This window comes from Mobula hypostoma, chromosome 15 (genome assembly GCF_963921235.1).
Source record: "Mobula hypostoma chromosome 15, sMobHyp1.1, whole genome shotgun sequence".
Classification (NCBI taxonomy): Eukaryota; Metazoa; Chordata; class Chondrichthyes; order Myliobatiformes; family Myliobatidae; genus Mobula; species Mobula hypostoma.
This window is the reverse complement of record NC_086111.1, coordinates 19234994-19255129: the sequence shown is the minus strand read 5'-3', so window position 1 is coordinate 19255129 and position 20136 is coordinate 19234994. Positions and strand designations below refer to the sequence as shown.

Sequence of the window (20136 nt, the reverse complement as noted above, 5' to 3'; positions counted from 1 at the left end):
CACACCAAATCTTCACAAGCTCCTGAGGAGGTAGCAGTGCTGCCATGCTTTCTTCGTAATTTGGCTTATGTGGTCCTAGGGCTGATACTCCAGTGAGAACTGGCTCGTGGACATCTGGTTTCCTTCTCCTGAAGTCAATAATCAGCTCCTTCGTCTGGTTGACATTGAGTAAGAAGTTGTTGTTGTGGCACCACTCGGTCAGATTTTCAATCTCCCTCCTGTATGCTGATTCATCACCACCTTCAATTTAGCCTATGGCAGTGGTGTCGTCAGCAAAGACGAAGATGGCATTGGAGCTGTGCTTAGCTTCTCAGTCATCAATGTACATCGTGTAGAACGGGGGCTACGCACACACATCCTTGTGGTGCACCTGTGCTGAGGGGGATCGTGGAGGAGAGATGTTGGTGCCAATCTGATCTGACTGGGGTCTGCAAATGGCAAAATTAAGGATTAAATTGCCCAACCTTAAAGTTTAATTTTTATGTAATTGTTGAATGTTTTTGTTGCATGTCACACTAACCCACCACAGCAAATTCCTAATGCTTGTCTATTGTGATTAAAGTTCATCGTTGATCCAAATAACTTTGCATTGGAGCTAACAAGCACAGAGGCAGTGAAAGTGTGGTGAAAAGAAAATCTGTGATAGGATTGAGGGCAACTGTGATTCAATGTCTAAAAGGGGAGGTAAAGCGAATGAAAGCAGCAAAAGATGAACAAGAAGCAAATGTGTATGTAACTACTAATATCAGAACTATCACTAATACTCTTCGGAGAAAACTAGCTCTGAGGCTTTTGATTTTGGAAGGTTATAAAGTGCCTAAATGAATGTAAATGTAGCTGAAGGTGTTTCACTGGGCAAAGTGTGAACAAGATGGAAGATAAAACTGGTAAGTGATCAGAGGTTTTAATCTTGCAGACTAAAAGCAAACCAGTGCTGCTTTTTGATGACTGAATTGTTTAGAGCAGTGAAGATGGGCAGTCATAAAGTCACCGCAAAACTTACTGGCCAGCAGATGTGCATTTCTAGAACGAGAGCATGGTCTTCAGCACCTGGAAGAAAGGTATTTGTGGGCAGATTGATCAGGGAGGCTCAGTAAAACTGAGCCTCCTAGACAGTTGATACTTCATTCCTCCCACCCCACTTGGTGGGCCTCACCGGAGCCGTCTCTATTGGACACTGGAAATTAGCAAGGAGGTGGGGGATACTTCAAAATACTGATATCTTTCTCTTCCCACATACAGTTGCTCTTCTGTTAGAACTGCAACTATTGATATATTGTCATGGAAACGGACCATATTACAGTTTCAAAGGGAAAAAAACGCAATGAAGGAATTAAGTTATTATCAGTTCAGTATGTATTTTCTAAATTAAATACAAGGCCAGCAGGCTTGTAGTTCATTGGCAAAGGTTTGAGTCTGTTATTCCCCAGTTTATTAGTGTAAAAAGGCTCAGATTTTACCTGGGTGAGGCAGTCAGTAAGATGTGAATAATTGGCCAAAACCGACAGAACTGCAGTTCAGCACCCAATGACCGAATAACAATTTTGGTAGCATTAAGCATTGTTTTTGTTAAATCTGTAGTTCTAGAATACAGACAATTAGTTTTCTGGAAGTGTGATTGAGTTCTGGGTTACAGGAGAGGAAAATGCAAAGCTGAACAAGGCAAATTCACAAAAGAAGAAATATTCATTGGCCTTTCCTCAATTGTCATGGAAGTGAAACTGAAAGGTAAATTGGGTGTCTGATTAAAGTTACTTCAGTGTATTCCATACGCTATTTCCCACCCATCAATGTATTATCAGTGCATTCGTGAGTGGTTAATTGGAAAGTGTATGCTATTTTGCGTTGAATGACCTGTTGCTGAAAGGGAGCTTTCTCCCTCCTCCTGGTCTCAGCAGTTGGGTGGCACTAAGGGAGAGTTTAGTCACTTTTCCAGTGGACTTCCGAATCTTGGCTCAGGTGACTCTATTTTCTCTGGCAGATGAGTCATTTTTTCACAAATTTAGTCAGTCAGGCAACTTGGGAATGTTGCGAAGTACTTTAAGAGTCATAAAAATCTAGAACTCTCTCACAAATGGTTATAGATACTTATTCAATTCAAGCTTGGATTGGAAACCAAGATGAATAGACTTCTAGGTAAATGCCCAGAAAAATTGGAAGAGACATTTAGGTAAATGTATTGAGTGGGGGGTGGAATACAGGGTCAGGGTCAGTGGGCTAAATTGCCTACTGCTATTTGCTTGTCTTGATGTACCTGGCAATCTCTTAATTCTCTTCGCCTTTACTTTCAGGATCACCTTAATGTGTATTTCAAGCAATATTAATAATCATGATCTGCACAGCAGCTGCTTTTCAAGGATTTCTACAAAGATTGACTGGATAAGCAAGATGTGAAGAATGATCAGTGGGTCTTGTATGTCACTTCCAAAAGCAAATACGGCTGGCGTTTTCTTGGCAAGCATTGGGAATGGACTGAGGAGCAGTTTGTACTGATCCTTGGGTTGAAAGATAGATTAAGCTGCATTCCTTCTAGAAACTTAGTTGCAGTTAAATTATACATCTTTGGTATGTCATATTGCAGATGAATTCCTCAGGTTTAGTGATATGTAGTTAATTAATAATTATGCAATACAAACAATTCTAGCTGCAGTGTGCAGTTACATTTTTCTCTAGCGTTAAAGAAAGATGACTTTTGTGTCTGCCTGCTTAGGGTATTTGTGCACAGTTGAGCTAAGGGACCTTATGGCTGAATATATAACTTTTATTTTGTAATAAAGTGCTGGAGCAGCCTGGCATCTATGGAGGAAAGTAGATGGTCAACAGTTTGGGTGAAGGCCATTCAATTAGACTGAAAGGGGGAGATGGCCTCTCTTGCACTGTGGTTTTTTTTGTCGGTCTTTTAATTTCTCGCAAATTCTATTGTGTTTAATTTTCCTGTTAACGCCTGCAAGTAAATGAATCTCAAAGTAGTATAACAACAGTACAGGCTTAGGCAAATCTGTGGCTGCTGTTCACCCTGAAGCTGGCTACTAACAGTGCAAAGCTCAGTGGTTTTGGGTGTTTGGGGCTGTTATAAGTCAAGGCACAAGCAGTTGGCATCTTTATTCCTAAAGTCACTATGGCACATAAATTTTTAAGCACATCTACACTGGTGTGTGAAAGATCATTGGAAATAGACTATACAGTATTTCTGACCTGTCCTAGTAATGCAGAAAGGCATTTAGACATGATATTGCATGACTAGAAATCTAAGGTATGCTTTTGAGTTTGATTTTCTAACACAAAAATGAAAGGTAAGCACCTGCAGATGCCTGAAATCCAGAGCAACACACGCACACACAATCCTGAAGGAACTCAGTCAGGCAGCGTCTCTGGAGGGGAATAAACAGCAGCAGTCCGGACAATGAGCCTGAAACAGTGACTGTTTATTCCTCTTCCTGGATGCTGCTTGACCCGCTTGAGTTCCTCCAGCATTTTGTGCATGTTACTCTGGGTTTAAAGCATCTGCACAATCTCTTGTGTTTACTGTTTTATTTTTGTCAGAATCTCAAACTCAAAAGTTTACCTTGGATTTCTCGTCATGCAACATCATATCTAGATAGTTGCCTTTTCGCATTACTAAGTATACAGAAGTATAGTCGATTTCCGGTGATGTTTTTCACACCAGTGTAGATGTCAAGGGAAGAAATCTGATGTGCAGTGACAAAGCAGGTATATAGTAATCCAGTACAATGCGTGTATTTTTCATGTACTTTATTGAATAGATGGAAGGATGTCTTTCAAACCATGATGTAGTGGCTGCCCACACTGGCTGGCCAAATCAAATTGGTCAGAGCAGAATAACTTGCAATATGATTGAGAAACTTCAAAATGTACATTTGAGATGCTACAACATGGCAAGTTTACTCCTGTGGTTATAAATTTGGGTATGATAATTTTTCATTGGACCAAGGAATGATTTTGAAAGTAGTTCATGCAAACTTTTAAGGTTTTTAATTTGGATTCTAGCACAAATGAGATTTGTCTCCATGCCAAGCAAGTTCAGATTTCAACATCAAGTTTAACTTTGACCAACAATAGGGCATTGTGAAGCAGAATGATGTTCTCGTCCAGACCAGCGGAGGACGTTTTGGCATATTTTCTCATGATTGTGTGAGTTGAATTTGTTTGCCATAGGTAATGCGTAGTTTCAGTCAGTGTTTATGGTAGATATAATACAGATGCTGTAATTGTCTGAAGTTAAAAGTCAGCATTGTTCTGCATATCATTTCCCCCTACACTAAAATGCTATGGCTTGGGGCGGCCTGCAGGAAAGTACAAAAATTTGAATTTATTTAAAAATGGCTAAACACTCATTTGGGAGGTCAAGCCACACAAAGGAATATAAAATTTGGAGGGTATTCAGTTGGACTATGAACATACAGATCCCCTTTTCACAAACATAACCTCCACTGGCTTTATGTGATTCCAGAGTCTTGGCCTCTATGAAAGTAATCCAGAGTTGGCCACTTTGAAGAGTTCCTTTGGGTGGATCCTGACCTCCACGGTTGCAAAGAGGACATTCAAACTGGCATCTGCAGTGTGCCTTGTGTGCTTGTTGGGTTAAGCCTCCTCTAAATTGTCCCTAGTATAGGTGAGTGCAGGGCAATTGATGTATTAGGGTGTGTGGTTGATCAGAATGCAAGAGGCAGTAGGGATTAGTATAGACGTATGTTCAATGCTCAGGACAGATGCAGTAGGCTGAGGGGCCTGTTTGTGTTTAGATTCCTCAAGTTGATGCACAGAATTAGTATTTTGCCCAATTCCGTTCAATACTTGCCTTCTTGTTTGATGGATACACCTTTTCCAGAAATAAAACTTCAGAAGTTTTCTTACTTCAGTAAGTTGATGGAGATGATCCTGAAAGGCAGGATTTATGAACATTTGGAGAGGCATATATGGATTTCAGCAAGGCATTTGATAAGGAACCCCATGCAAGGCTTATTGAGAAAGTAAGGAGGCATGGGATCCAAGGGGACCTTGCTTGTGGATCTAGAATTGGCTTGCTCACATAAGGCAGAGAGTGGTTGTAGATGGGTCATATTCTGCATGGAGGTTGGTGACCAGTATGTTCTGGGACCCCTACTCTATGATTTTTATAAATGACCTGGATGAGGAAGTGAAGGGATGGGTTAGTAAATTTTCTGATGACACAAAGGTTGGGGGTGTTGTGGATAGTGTGGAGGGCTGTCAGAGGTTACAGCGGGACGTTGATAGGATGCAAAACTAGGTCGAGAAGTGGCAGATGGAGTTCAACCCAGATAAGTGTGAGGTGGTTCATTTTGGTAGGTCAAATATGATGGCAGAATATAGTATTACTGGTAAGACTCTTGGCAGTGTGGAGCATCAAAGGGATCTTGGGGTCCGAATCCATAGGACACTCAAAGCTGCTGCGCAGGTTGACTCTGTGGTTAAGAAGGCATGCGTTGCGTTGGCCTTCATCAATCGTGGGATTGAGTTTAGGAGCGGGGAGGTAATGTTGCAGCTATATAGGAACCTGGTCAGACCCCACTTGGAGTACTGTGCTCAGTTCTGGTCGCCTCACTACAGGAAGGACATGGAAACCATGGAAAGGGTGCAGAGGAGATTTACAAGAATGTTGCCTGGATTGGGGAGCATGCCTTATGAGAATAGTTTGAGTGAACTCGGCCTTTTCTCCTTGGAGTAATGGAGGATGAGAGATGACCTGAGAGAGGTGTATAAGATGTTGAGAGGCATTGATTATGTGGATGGTCAGAGGCTTTTTCTCAGGACTAAAATGGCTAGCACGAGAGCACAGTTTTAAGCTGCTTGGAAGTAGGTACAGAGGAGATGTCAGTGGTAAGTTTTTTTTACAGAATGGTGAGTGCGTGGAATGGGCTGCCGGCGACGGTGGTGGAGGCAGATACGATGGTCTTTTAAGAGACTCCTGGATTGGTACATGGAGTTTAGAAAAATGAGGGATATGGATAACCCTAGTAATTTCTAAAGTAAGGATATGTTCAGCACAGCATTGTGGGCTGAAGGACCTGTATTGTGCTGTAGGTTTTCTATGTTTCTAAGAGCTCAGTGAGTCGGTCAGTATCTGTAGTGGCAAAGCATGTAAGTGGATGTATCGGTTCAAATCAGTGCATCAGGACTGGGGGATCAGGAACGATTACCGTGTATAGTATTTTGAAGATAGAAGCAGGTAGGTTATAGTGAAACTAGATACCGAGTAGAGTACATCCTTGGTCTTTGTGGGATGCTAGAAAAGAAACTGCAGAGGCCCTTGTGGAGATATTTGCTTCATTGTTAGGCACCAATAACGCTCCTGAAGATTGTACCATGGCTAATATTGTTCCATTGTTTATAGAGAACAGCAAGGTCAAGCCGGAAAAATTGTAGGCTAGTCAGCCTAACATCAGTAATGCGGAAGTTACTTGAGAATTGAGGGGTAGGTTCTACCGGCATTTTGATAAACGTTATTAAAAAAAAGTAGTCAGTATGGCTTTGTGGGTAGTCAATTTATTTTTGGAGTTTTTTGAAGTGGTAACGTAAAAGATGAGAAGGGTAGTATATGTTGTCTTTTTGGACTTCACGATTCGCCTGAACTGTTAGGCGAAGGGTTAGTTAGGTGGATTGGAGGTAGGAAGCAGAGAGTGGTGATTGAAAGTCCTTTCTTGGAAAGGAGGATGTTGACTAGTAGTGTGCTGCAGTGGTTGGTATTGAAACCTTTGTTTTCTTTCATTATAAATGATTTGGATGCAAATACACAAGACTTGATCAGTAAGTTTACAAATGACACAAAATTGGGACATGTTGATAGTGAAGCAGATTATTAAAGATAACAAAGGAATCTTGATTACTTAGCAAGGTGGACTGAGGAGTGGCAAAATATTGTTATAGGAAAAATGTGATTAAAATGGAAAGAATACAGAAAAGATTTGAGGGTATTGCTGGAAGGAGAGGACCTGAGTTGCAGGGAGAAGTTTGCCTGGCCAGGTCTTTCATTCTTTCTTGAAACATAGGAAAATGAGTGACCTTAGAAATGTTTAAAATTATGAGAGGCATGAATAAGGTGGGTGGTAATAGCTACAATGGTAGGGGAACCCACCATATTCAAGAAGGAAGGCAAGGCAGATTGTGGCAATTGGAGGCATCTCCCACTTGTCAACAATAGGCAAAGTGCTTGCACATACCCCTGTCAACCAACTCCTGGTATCTGAAGAAGTACTCTGAATCACAATGTGTTTTCCACCCATCTAGAGGTATTGCAGGCATGATCTTCACATCATGCCAAGTACAGGAAAAATGCCATGAGCAAAGGCAGTCCTTGTACTTAACTTTCACAGATTTGGCAACAGCATTTGATACAGTGGACCACCAAGCTGTCTGGCTTGTATCATTAAGATATGGCTGTCCTTACGAGTACTGAGGCTACTGCATGATGACTTGCCATCCCCAGTACTCAGGATTGATGGTGCTGAATTAGAACCCTTCACTGTCATGACAGGTTAAACAAGGCTGGATCACTGCCTGATTTACCATCTTTTATTGCTGCCATCCTTCACCGCATTGACCAAGACCTGCCACAGGAAATCCTAACTGTGAATAGAATGGACAATAGGCTTTTCGATCTCAACCAGTTCAAGATCATCAGCACCACCACTATCATGGAGCTTCAGAATGCGGATGACAACGCCACTGCAGCACACCCTGAAGAAGACCTCCAGTGTATCTTGTATGCCTTTGCCAAAGCATATAAGGCCCTAAGTCTTTTTTGAATAGGTATAAAAAGGCATGGGTCCAATATCCACCATTGTCCAACAAGCCATTTACCAAGCCCTCGGTAAAAGTCGATATCATCCTTGAAAATGTCAAGCACTTTCTCTACCTTGGCAGCATTCTCTCAAAAGCAGACATTGATTCAGACATCAAGCTCTGCCTGAGTAGTGCTAATGGAGTTTATGCAAGATTAAGGAAAAGTCTTTGACAACTGCAACCTATAGAACATTTGGTCTATAGAGCAATTGTCCTTCCTGCCTTACTGTCTGGAGCTGAATCATTACAGTAGATACCTGAAAACTCTGGAACAATGCCACCCAAGAACCTTAAGATTGAGGATCAGCTGGAAGAATACACACTATCACCAGCTTACTGGAGAAGGCCAACATGAACATCATCTCACACGATAAAGCAATACCAACTCTGAAGGAAAGGTCATGTTATTCGGATGCCTGACTCGAGTCTACTCAAACAGATCCTTTACTCCCCGTTGAAGGAAGGCCAGCGATCCCCTGGTGGGCAAAGGAAACGCTTCAAGATGACATCAAAATAGCCTGAAGGAACTCAATATTTCATCTGTTGAAAAGAGAGTTGTGCCATAAAGGGCAAGTGACAGCTGCAAAAGGAGAGACTGAACAACCAAAAGACCCAGCCCCAGCCACTAACCACAGCCACCACTTGCTGTTGCCCACACTGCACCAGAATATATGGATTCTGGATCAACCTCTGCAGTGATTTGAGGACCCAGCAGTAGACAGACCAGAATATCTCACTTGTGTGATCGTGCTACTAAGAAGTCCAGAACTAGATGCACAGGTTTAGGGTGAGAGGGGAGAGATTTATAAGGGATCTAAAAGGCAACCTTTTCGTGCAGACTGTGGTGAATATATAGAATGACCTCCCGCAAGAAGTGGTTGAGGCAGGTACATTAGTACCTTTTATAAGGCACTTGGCTTGGGGCTTGGGGATATAGTACAAACACAGGTCTGTATCTGGTGTATTACTGTGGTGGGTAGGTGGGAGGAAAATCCCCACCATCTGGTGTCACCAGTCCCTTCCACCCTCCACACCCCAGACATATGGGCAGTCTTTGCAGTTCAGCAGTCCTGATTCATCAATTTACACCTCTTTTATTTTGTGCTTAACCTGCTGAGTTCTTCCAATGTTTATTTTTTGTTTTGGATCTTGTATCTGCAGTTTCTTTTCTGCACACCTTTTTATGAACCTGAACAGTGTGGTTTGCGTCAATCCTTCCTGCAGACTTCTAATCCAGATTAGGTTACAGGAAACTTTTGTTAGTGTTCCAGGAATTTTTTGTTCCTAGGATTTAATTTGTTTCTTTCAGCTGTTAAAATTATTGCAAGATTTTGAACCTGCCTAATTCTGCTCTGATGTCTTGTTTTCTGGGTGGGGCAGGTTTCATAGGTTTCATGTGCTCCTGACTGCTACTTTGTGTTCTTGTATTACTTTTGCGTAGAAATGAATCTAGGGTACTCTTCCCCAGCCCTGATGTCATTCACACTTCTCTTCCTCTGCCTCCTTTTACTTTGAAGTTGTTTATGCATTGTTGCGAGAAAAATCTTTAGTTGTTGATTGTATGCTTGAATGTGGAGACCAGTTCATAACAAGTGACTGGGTCAGGATAAAGATAGCAACAGCGGACCATAAACTGAGGGCTGTGGCTCGGGGTCAGATGCATCACCATATGCCAAGAATTCCTTCCTTCCTCACCATCCTTGCAATTTTGATTTATTTCATTTTTATTTGGTGACTCAGCCCAGAGTAGGTGTTTCCAGCCCTTCAAGCCGCACTGGCCTGGCATCCCCGATTAACCCTAACCTGATCAGGATCAGTTACAATGACCAATTAACCTAGCCTTGTATGCCTTTAGACTGTGGGAGGAAACGAACGCTGGGGTGGGGTGGGGAAGGGAAACCTATGGGAGAACAGGATGTACAAACTCCTTACAGATGGTGCCAGATTTGAACTCCGGAACGCCCCAAGCTGCACTAGCGTTGCAGTTACTTTTGGTTGCCGTGCACCAACCATCAGGTGATTGAGTATGTTGTTTATTCTGAAATACACCTTGACCTACATTCATCATTTCATTCTCCTCTCCCTTTGAGACGGATGAAGGGCACAAAAGCAGAGCTTTGGCAATTCAGTAGTTTACCATTGAGTTAGGGTGCCATTCTAATAGGTTGGAGACCTTGAGCACAGTTACTGTCCAAGCAGAGGATGGTTATACTTGGCATTGCAGTTTTGGTGGCATCATTTGTTAAATGTTCTCTTCTCATGAAGTCCTTAAAATAGTAACATTGTGAGTGAATACCCTGTAGTATGTATGGGGTAATTGAATCTGATATGTACATTATAGAAATGAACCTTTTCAGCCCATCTCATCTAAGCTGACCATGATGCTTCTCTAGACTAATCCCATTTTGGGCCTTACGTACTGAAGTTCTTGGTTCTATCAGAGTAATTTTCTTTTATCATTGGGCCTGGCTGTGATGTGAGCTTGGTGGGGAAACACTTGTATTTGTTCCCTCAAAATTAGTCGTTATTTCCAAGTCCTTGTTTCATTCATTTCCACCCCACCCTAATCCCCAAAAGATAAATATTATTAGTGTTCAGAAGTGTCTATCCTTTGCAGTTGTGAAGTATCTATCTGAAAATCATAAGAATGTACATCAGAGAAAGGTCCTTTATGGCCCTTCATCCATGTCGACTCTGCCTATTTATGTTAATCCCATTCCTCTATCCAAATACCTGTCCAGTGAAGGAGCAGTAACTTAATTTTTGTTCAGTGTTGAAAGTCTTATTGTATATTTTGACTCCTGAGAATTAAATGATTCTGGGCGTAACAGCTTACGTCAGTAGCCTGTTCAGTTGTAGATGAATCAGTACTGAACACATCTTGTATCTTCACTGAATAAAATTGAGAGGTTCTGTAGATGCTGGAAATTCAGAGTAACGTACACCAAATGTTGGAGGAACCCGGGTCAGGCAGCATCTGTGGCAGTGGTTCCCAAGCTTTTTATGCTATTATGCCTTAAGCAAGGGGTCTGTGAACCCCAGATGGGGAAGCCTGTGATCTATAGAGAAGGATAAACAGATGTTGTCTGACCTACTGAGTTCGAGCTTTTCGTGCATGTTGGGAAGCTGTTCCCCCCCCCCCACCAAGTTGGTTGTGGTCAACCATAGATGTTGCATCCTAGCTGCCTACTTCTCAGCTGATGTGCAAGTCAGGGCAGTAGCACCTGAAGAGCAAGCTGTTGCCCATGCAACAGGCTCCCCCTTTCCAAGCAGCTGGTGAATCCAAAGCAACGGTAGAGACCGGATGCTGTTTCGCAGGAGCTGCCAGTCAGCATTCAACTCAACGTTGGACTGCCTTAGGGACTCCAGCTCTGGGCTTTCCCTTGGGGGTTTAGTCCCGAAACTTTCCCTATGAGTGGGTATATCCACGTGGCAGCAGTTTTCTTTCTCCTGGATGAGCTGCCAACCACAGCTGATGAGCCCCATCTGTCCAAAGTGACTGGTTGCAAGGCGCCAGTAACCAGTCTTTGTGTCTCCTGTAACTAGAAACAGTTCTGCCAAGTTTGGTAGCTAAACCAGATGAGAAATTTGGGTTTAGTTGTCGGAGGCTATTTAAGATGCATGCCATTGGGAGCATTTCATAAAGGGAGCTTATCTCCACTATCTCTTCCCCTCCCCACCCCCACTCACTGGCTGTAACAACCTGAAGGAACCTTGTGTGTGTTATTGCATAATAATCAGGACTGTACACACTGGCTATTGTAGCCCTCCTACTGACAGCTTTTGAGGCTGGTCATTTTAATGTTAACCCAAGACATGACCCTAGGATCTTGTCAGGTTATTAATGTTAGCAGGGCATCTTCCCACTCCGCTAACCTTTGAATGCCTTGGGCCAGGATGGCTAAATAAATGGAAGGAAAGGAAAAAGGAGGTTCTCTGTTAAATTCAGTGTTATTAAATCCACGCTAACTTCATTTCAGAGCTAATGTAAGTAAAAAGAACTGATTCCATGTCGTGTAGGTGCTTGTAATTGGGTGTTGGCGGCGAAAGAGTGGGTTAAAGGAGCTGAATGCCTTCATGATTAAAAATATTTCAGGATATTCATAGCAGTGATATTTTTAGATGAAGTGGACTGCTTATACTAAAGGGCTAGGTTTAAACTGCCTGATTGAAGCCACTAATTAATGGTGTAGTTTAAGCTTGTGGCTTTTGGGAGTCTGTATATTTGTGTGTGGTTCCTTGTTTCCTTATCGATGAATATTGAATGAAGAAGAAAACACTTTGGTATTTGCTTGCACTTTGAGTGTAACAGAGTTGAAAGATTTGGTCTATACTGTCTAGAGGGCCACACCAATGGAAGAGAGGTTTGTAGACAATTTGCTTTAAGGCTGCATGCATCTGACAGTGGAGCAGTTGAAACTCATCCCCATTTAACAATACACCCACATTGTGCCAAACTTCAAAAGCTGATGACGCCACTTCTTTCCCTCACAGTTATACCTGTAAGCAGAGAACTGGAGTTAACCAGCTGCCCAAGTGCCCCGGAGTTTTGCTATGTTTGATATTTTCCCCCTGTTCAAATCCTGTCATGTTCTAAATGGGTTTTATCTGCAAAGGATGGGTCATATCTGATACTGATTTGATGTTTTTTATGTAAGAGCAAATGAATAAAATTGATTATAGGTTTGCAAAGATATTTGTTAAAGTTTTTAAAAAAAAACTTGTTTGTACTTGAAATTTATGGAACTAAATGCAGCTTATTCATGTGGCTGGGAACTTTAATGAACTGGTGGTCAAGTGGTTGGATAGGACTGGTGGTGTACCACAGATATGTGTTGGGAATACAGCTATTCACAACTGTTTATAAATTTTTTGGTTAAGAAAACCACTAATTTTGATTATGACAGTGCTGTGGAAGCACTAAATTACAAATGTTAAGGAGTTTAGCAACTCTGAAAATGAATAAATCACCAGGCCCAGATGAAGTACATCTCAAACATTAAAAGAAGTGAGGGAAATTGCAGAGGCTTTGACCTTTCTTCAATCCCACAGGTTTGACACCAGAGGACTGCTATCATTGTACCAATATTTAAAGAAGACTTTTTTAAGAGGAAAAAATTATTCACTCTAATACTTCCGCCTTAACCATGGAGTTGACATTGTTCATTTTGTGAGAATAGTTGCAAATTATTCATCACGCACAGCATCATTTGAGTATTGAAGAAATTTTAAGAACTGTATTTAAAAACTGCAAATTGTATGCAAACTCTCGGCCAATTGTATCCAAAATGTGAGGTCAGCAAGTGATCATAATGGTATAGTACTTCATGTAAGAATTGCTGCTTTTCTACTTGGACATAGTTTTTATTTATATATTGTGACACTTAAGGCTGAGCCGCCCAACAACCCCCAGCCTAATCGGGGACAATTTACAATGACCAATTAGCCTACCAGCCAGTATGCGTTTGGATTGTGGGAGAAAACCAGAGCACCTGGAGAAACCCACGTAGCTATAGGAAGTATGTACTTGCTCCTTACTCCAGCTCCAATGCAGCACAAAATAAACAAGATGAAGGAACTCCTTGCATATAGTGCCGGGAATTGAACCCATGTTGCTTGCTAGTACTGTAAAGCGTTGTGTTAACCTCTACGCTACTAAACCCTATTTTCTTCCCCTTTTCCCATCTTCCCCTCAAGTGACTGCAGTTTCTTGCCAATCCTTTCCAGTAGATTAGATGTGAATATTGAAGAGTTGAGAGCCTGGCTAATTTCTCCCGTCACACAGCTGCCTGCCTCCACCCTGTTCTGCAGTCTGCCCCAGTTGCCCCCTCCTCTTTACAGGCCAGAAATGGAGCTTGGAAGCGTGGATTGTGCTGTGTTTCTAGCAAAGGAGTAGAACTGAACAAGTACACACGAGGAAATCTGCAGATGCTGGAAGTTCAAGCAAAACACAAAAAAAAATGCTGGTGAATGCAGCAGGCCAGGCAGTATCTCTAGGAAGAGGTACAGTTGACATTTCGGGCCGAGACTGAACAAGTGTTTGAGTGCCCACTCTGACCCCTCACACTTCTCTCCCTGAATCTCCATTTGTTTATCTGTGGATTTTTGATTTACTCTTGGTCTAGCATGAGGAATGCAGTTGCACGAACAAGCACTGAGTTGAGATTTTCAATTGGCGTATTAAAACCAGGTCAGGGTGACTGCTTTTATGTAGTTAGCTGGATGAATGTATAAAGAATAAACCTAGTTAATGAATAACCATACTATCTGAGAACTAAGTCAAGACAGCATTGGTAATGTGAAACTAGTTTTGTGACTGTATACCTCAAGCATGCTGTGATAGTCATTCAGTTGTGCTGCTCTGTATTGCCGAGTCCATTGGTATATGTATGGGGACCCTGCCTTGCATTCAGCTTCTGTATATTCTCCTCGTCTTGTCCTGCTTGGATAGAATGGAAATCTGCTTAAAAGTCATCACTGTTGGGAACAGCATCTTTTTTGCACCGTATGTCTATCTATTTGTTGGAAGGCAGTTTTTTTTAAAAGGAGACAAATTCCTAGCATGGCAACATTCCACAGCAAGTCTGGACGGTGATGGGGAGGCCCTGGAGGCAGCAATTTTACAAAAGAAACTGAAGCTGACTTGTATTTAAAAAAACACCTTATCTGTACCCAAGATGTTGCCATGCATTCTTGTTTTAAGTTGGTTCATTGTGTAATTATGGATGAATGAACACATTGGGTGAAGAGGTCCTGGGACCCATCTGCCCCATCTTTAAATTTAAGATCTCGAAATTGATATTTAAATTTTGTTCAAAATCTTTTTAACGTTCACATGATGTACACAGTACCTTTATAACTGTGATCATTGAATTATTCTTGAGTTACTGCCATCACTATTGCCATTTAAGTGGTTCTTTAGTACTGAGGGTGACTTTCTTCTATTCAAATTCTTGGTCAGATGTGGATGAGGTCAGGGTAGTACCTGTGGACTATGTTGCAGCAGGTGCTGGATAGTTTTGGCATGTGGATTGTTTGGGGTCTGTGCTAATTTTGCTCTTTACACAGGTCCTTGTGTGCTGATGCAAGGAATTGAGGTCTTTAATACCATTCTGCATGCTCTCCTCTATAGTGATTTTGTAAAACATGAGTAGGGTCACTGTTTAGACTATATTTGGAGTACTGTGTGCAGTTCTGGTCACAGACAGCCACATCCTTCCTATGGTGTGGCAGTGTAGAGAAGGTTCACTGGGATTAGAGGACTTACAGGGAAGAGAATGGATGGGTTGAATTTGTTCCCTGGAGTGAAGATGACTGAGTGACCAAAAAGTGTATAATTTTAAAGGAGGCATGAGTAGTCCAGAGGTTAAAATCTTTCTCCCATGCAGTTCAGAATATTAAAAACAAGAGGACATTCATTGATTTGAGGTGAATGAATAGAACCTTAAAGGGAATTTGATGGCCAAGTTTTTAGTGATGTCTGGAGCTTGCTGCCAGAGGTGAAATCATAGTCACAATATTTAAGAGGCAAGCAAGGCAAAGGAAGGAGAAACTAATCAGATTAGGGAGCAGCTGTGGAAGGATGTGGACTGTCAATGTTCTGGGTCCTGATGAAGGGTATCAACTTAAAATGTTGACTGGACAGTATCCTCCATAGTTGCTGCCCAATCACCGGAGTTCCATCAGTATTTTGGTCTTTGTTGTAGTTTCCAGCATCTGCTATCTCTTGCCTCCAAAGCAAAAGCATATGGACTAATGGGATTAGTGAAAAAGGATAGCATGATGCAAGCCTGAAGGGCCCAATTCTATGCTATACCACTCGGGCTTAGGTGCTTCTATGAGTTGGTGGGCACATTACATTTTGCAAGGAGACTTTGAGAATCTGGAATTACTTCTGTCTGGCTGGTAACTTTTTTGCAAACTGTCATAGCCAGAGTGCTTGAGGAGACTGGAAACAAGTCCTTCCCGTGGATGCTGGCTGAGTGTAAGTAGTGCCTCAGTGCTGAGCATGTTGGTCTGGGAGCAGGTGCTGACATTAGTAGTTTGTGCTTCCTGGAGATTTGGAGTATTTTGTGGAGATGACTTTGGTATCTTTCCAGTCCTTGAGGTGTGTGTAAGTAGGTAGTGTTTATCTCGAGGGTCACTGTTGTCCTGGTATTCCTTTGCCCTAGCTGATGGACTTTGTGGTTTTGATGGTTAAATGCTTGAGACAGTTGTGCTGGTGCAGTGAAGGTGTTGGTAAATTTCAAGTTGAATGGCTGCCTGCATTGTGCTTTTGAGGATGGAAGATTTCTGCATTGACCTTTTCTAACTAAATGGATGATTAAGATGGAACTTGGGAAGAGCAAGATGGCCAAAGGCTAGGCTAGCTTAAACTGCTGTAGGTGGGTAAAGAAAGTCCTTGTTCTTTTTGTGCTTTCCCAAGAATGACTGAGGATCACAGCAAATCTAAGTTGACGTTCCAACACAGCTGGGAGGTGGAGGTGTAGCCTTTCATTAAGGTCTTTTTTAATTAATCAATTCATTCCAGGGCACCATTTCAATGTGGTTCAGGCCTATACAGAATTTGCCTCTCAATTCCATAAACAGATTATTCTTATTCACATAGCTAATTTGAACCAAGAGTATAACAAACTTACTGTTTCCCTACACTATACAGGAACAATTTTAATATTTTGTAATATCCTAATAATGAAAAATAATGCACAAATGCAAAATGTCTTTATATTTTCCAAATTTCACGTAATTGTGAATTACATTGTTTTCTTTGACTTCACTCTTTCCCTTCCATCAAATGTTGAGAACGATAGGCTTGCTAAAACAATCTAATGATTCTTCCCTGAAACAACATAGATGTAGGTGCTGCCCTTACCGAAAAGGTTAAATGTTTTCCCACCTTATTGACGTGTTGTCTATTTGTTAGCACACTAGAAGTAGATTGAGAGTTTGCAGTATGTTTAGTATTGTTTGGGGAAAAATTGCAAACTCTCATTTGCTTCAAAATCAATTTCTATTCATTCCTATATACTTATTGGTGGTAATGTTTTGAATTGCACTTTAGACTTGTCCTAAATTTGGCAAGGACTAACTGTGTAATCGCTGTCATGGAAGTAGTGGTTATGTTTTGTTTCTACACTTTCCTGTCTGTGGTTTTCTGCCCAATGTGTTATGTAGGTGGGAGGTGGTGGGCTGCCAGGAAGAGAAGTAGAAGATTGTGCTAATGGAGCATTTCTCATCAGTGATGGCATAGTGCAGGATGAAGTCATTATCTTCGAACAGTCACCAAGAAATCTCCATTTTATTCATAGGAAGTCTAAACACTGTCACCCTCTCAGATTCAGTCTGATATCTAGAAAAGGTGACTCCTGTTAATTTGGCCAAACCTAATTCCACTACACCCTTTCTAGCTTTTAAACTGTACAACCTGTCACAATATGAACTAATTTTAATACCTGCAGATTGCAGCCCCGGATAGTGTCTCCAGTCTGGTGTTGCAACAATCAAGTTTGTTTTGACTGTAAGTCAGGGCCAGAGGTATGTGCAGTGTGTCCTTGAAGCCCTATAGGGAAAGCAATAGTAAATCTTGGGTGATTCCTTGAGCAAACTGTCAATCATCTGGCAGAATACTGTATTACCAGGCAAGTACCAAGATCGTACTTGGCAAATACAGTCGGCCCTCCTTATCCGGGGGGATTGGTTCTGGGACCCCCTGTGGATACCAAAAAACGTGGATGCTGAAGTCCAGCGCGGTGGTCTGTAGGACCCAGTGGAACCCCGGACCTTATTTAACCCGTCTCAGTGCGGTGGACCTTGGGACCCGGCGCAGCTCTGAATCCGCAGTGTTTCTGTTCACAAAAATAATCACGATCACGATTGAAAATAAAGTGGAAGTAATAAAGCGATCGGAAAGGTGAAACGCCATCGGTCATTGGAAAAGCGTTAGGCTACAGTCGGTCAACGATCAGAACAATTTTAATAGAGCATGTGAAAGGCCCTGCCCCGAGGAAAGCTACAATTATTACTAAGCAACACAGTGGTTTAATTATTGAAATACATACGTTTCTTCAGTGTTTTATATGCATAGAAGGGTAAAATATGTAAGACAAACATTTGACTAACTGACGCTAAATAATACCGGATGTACCTGTTCCGACTTCAAATTCAACTTAAAGACGGACACAGGAATGGAACTCATTCATAACCCGGGGACTGCCTGTACTTTTAAATCGTCTCTAGATTACTTATAATACCTAATACAATGTAAATGCTATGTAAATAGTTGTTATACTGTATTGTTTAGGGAATAATGACAAGAAAAAATAGTCTGTGCATGTTCAAACAACAAGTGTTGGAGAGAGAACTTCCGGGTTTTCCTGATCCGCGGTTGGTTGAATCCGCGCATGCGGAACCTGCGGATAAGGAGGGCTGACTGTAGTGAGAGTGCAGTCTGAGGTTCAGTCTGTGCTTGCTTCAGTAGGAGCTACTTCATAAACCAGCTATTGGAATGAACATTTGCTGAGGAAGCTGGAAGAGAAAAGCAGTGGTCTTTGTTCATCCCTAACAGCTGTATAGCACAGGACACTGTTCTACAGTCTGTTCCCAGGGACGCATGGACATATGTCAACTGTCAGCCAGCAATTTGACCTGAAGCGCCTCGTCTTCATTTGCAAGGAGCAGTCCATGACTGAAGGCCATGGGCTGACATATTCCATGTTCAGTCTACATGCTTAGGAACATGTACTTAGGAAGCTTGGTACAGGCAGTGCAAAGAACATGTGAAGAAAAGCCACTTGTCAAGCCATAAAGGTCTTGTTCTCATTGAACATTGAGGAGCTGGACCATGCTTCTGTAAAAAAAAACAAAGTTGAATTATTCTCATGGAATTCATGAAGAACAATTGATGTCATTGACGACATTACCTTTTTCTACAATCAGAAGTGAGATCAGAAATTGGTGACTTATTTTTCTGCTTAATGTTGATCGCAAAAGTTGCTGTCTCTGTTCTTGTGTGGATTGCACCTTCTCCCTGTGAATACGCAGGTTTTTTTCTCTAGATACTTGTTTCTTTCTACATCCCAAATATAGGATAATTGATCTCTGGAAGTTATCCCTAATGCACAGGTGGTTGTAAGAGTTTGGGGATTTTGTGTGTGGGGGTAGTAGGTTAATAGGAATACAGGGAGAATAATGTATTAGTGTGGGGTGGTGTGGACTAAGTGAGATGAAGGTCAGCTTCCATACTATATATATTACACCTAGCCTGCTTTGGGGCTGGTGATTCAGTTTGATCAGACTTGCTTGATACCCAATAGATCTGTGAAGGGCGATGTGGATCCTAACAACTGGTTCTCCCATGCAGATTGGGTCCAAGTTGTTTAGACAAATAACTTGTCACCAGAATGCTCAAGCAGGCAACCCAAGTTTCCTTTGGCTAGTGGTAGGGGTCTTCCTCATCAGATCCTTGTACAGCTGAGTTCTTAACATCTCTGCAATAGGGGTTGATCATCATTCATCTTCTAGGATGTATATTTAAGGCTTGGAAAGAGAAACAATGGACTGTCAAGTGAAATATAAGACTCTGCTCAACAGGCAACTAGGATCAGCCACTATAGGAAAGATATCAATTTGGTGAAAGTTGCCCTCTGGTCTGCCTGACATTTGTTGGTCTTCTAATGCAAGGTTACCTGTGAGCAAAAGTTGCATACTGGCATATTCGAAAACGCAAACACGAGGAATTCTGCAGATGCTGGAAATTCAAGCAACACACATAGAAGTTGCTGGTGAACGCAGCAGGCCAGGCAGCATCTCTAGGAAGAGTACAGTCGACGTTTCGGGCCGAGACCCTTTGTCCTGATCTGTCTGGCCTGCTGTGTTCACCAGCAACTTTGATGTGTGTTGCTTGATACTGGCATGTTGAATAGTCCAGAACTATGGGATGAGGAAACCAGTTTAAGGTGGTCCCACCAGTGCATTCTGAGGACTTGGAACGTAAGCTAATCATTCATGGAATGTGATTGAAAGAAGATTTGATGCTATCCTGATTTAATGCAGATTTAAAGAAAAGATGTACATGTGGCCCCCGTTTTCCAAACGTTAGCTTTACGACACCTCGCTGTTACAAAAGACCTACATTAGTTACCTGTTTTTGCTAACAGAAGGTGTTTTCACTGTTGCAAAAAAAGGCAGCGCGCGCCCAAACAGCCAAGCTCCTCCTCCAGAACTGCATTCCAGCCGCCATTTCTTAAACATGTGCTTTTTCTCGATTTATTTTGTGCATCCGTTAGTAAGATGAGTTCTAAAGTATCGGAAAAGCCT

General features: G+C 41.9%; 1 protein-coding gene across 2 annotated transcripts in view; it reads left to right on the top strand.

The window, feature by feature from the left end:
* dag1 (dystroglycan 1) overlaps positions 1–20136 on the top strand; it is a 147407-nt gene that overhangs the window by 3538 nt on the left and 123733 nt on the right. The window contains exon 2 of one of the 2 annotated variants that reach the window (XM_063067819.1): positions 917–1061. The exons of the other annotated variant lie outside the window; for it this stretch is intronic. The gene's annotated coding sequence lies outside the window, so the exon portion shown is untranslated. The remainder of the gene's footprint in view (positions 1–916; positions 1062–20136) is intronic. 2 annotated transcript variants of the gene reach the window in all.